Here is a 476-nt window from a genome sequence, read left to right on the forward strand (position 1 = left end):
CATCAGTTTGCTCTTCCACTTTGCTAAACCTTTATAAACGAGAAAATGTTGTATTAAACCGCCTTAAACGAAAAAATGTGCTGGTCCCTTGGATTCTCGTTTATCCAGGTTCGACTGTTTTGTTCGCGGATTTGGAGATTATGTTCGCGGATTTCGTGATTATGTTCGCGGATTTGGCAATTTTGTTCGCGGATTTGGCGATTATGTTCGCGGAATTGGCGATTATGTTCGCGAATTTGCCGATTACGTTCGCGGATTTCGCGATTATGTTCGCGGATTTCGCGATAATGTTCGCGGATTTGGCGATTATGTTCGCGGAATTGGCGATTATGTTCGCGAATTTGCCGATTACGTTCGCGGATTTCGCGATTATGTTCGCGGATATCGCGATTTTGTTCGCGGATTTGGCGATTATGTTCCCGGATTTGGCGATTATGTTCGCGGATTTGGCGATTTTGTTCGCGGATTTCGCGATT

Source organism: Diaphorina citri, unplaced genomic scaffold (genome assembly GCF_000475195.1).
Source record: "Diaphorina citri unplaced genomic scaffold, Diaci psyllid genome assembly version 1.1 scaffold3889, whole genome shotgun sequence".
Taxonomy (NCBI): Eukaryota; Metazoa; Arthropoda; class Insecta; order Hemiptera; family Psyllidae; genus Diaphorina; species Diaphorina citri.